The sequence below is a fragment of the Rhinopithecus bieti genome, unplaced genomic scaffold, assembly GCF_001698545.2.
Source record: "Rhinopithecus bieti isolate Rb0 unplaced genomic scaffold, ASM169854v2 scaffold_3043, whole genome shotgun sequence".
NCBI lineage: Eukaryota > Metazoa > Chordata > Mammalia > Primates > Cercopithecidae > Rhinopithecus > Rhinopithecus bieti.
In genome coordinates this window covers 2,805,786-2,806,150 of record NW_016804580.1, presented here as the reverse complement: position 1 = coordinate 2,806,150, position 365 = coordinate 2,805,786, and positions in this window count along the sequence as shown.

Genomic DNA, 365 nt, shown 5'->3' with positions numbered 1-365 from the left:
TTGAATATTTAATATAGTCTCAACTACATGAATCATTTCTAACATGGCAATTAATACTACTACTAATAAACAGTGCAGAAGCCAGCTCTTTATTTGTTTTATATGAATTACTTTAAACCAGGTTTGTTAGACAGTTCAGTGTAGCTGACAGTGAATGTTTAACAGGAATGCATAGCAGACCATGTTAAAAATGTGGCATTGTCCCAAAGTACAACATGACTAAGACATCCTACATTTAGCAGCACCTTTTTGTAACAGTAACTTAAATGAGCAGTAGAGAAAGAGCATAGGAAAGACTGAAATGGGTATGACCAAAAAAAAAAAAAAAAAAAAAAAAAAAAAAAAAAAAAAAAAAAAAAAAAAAA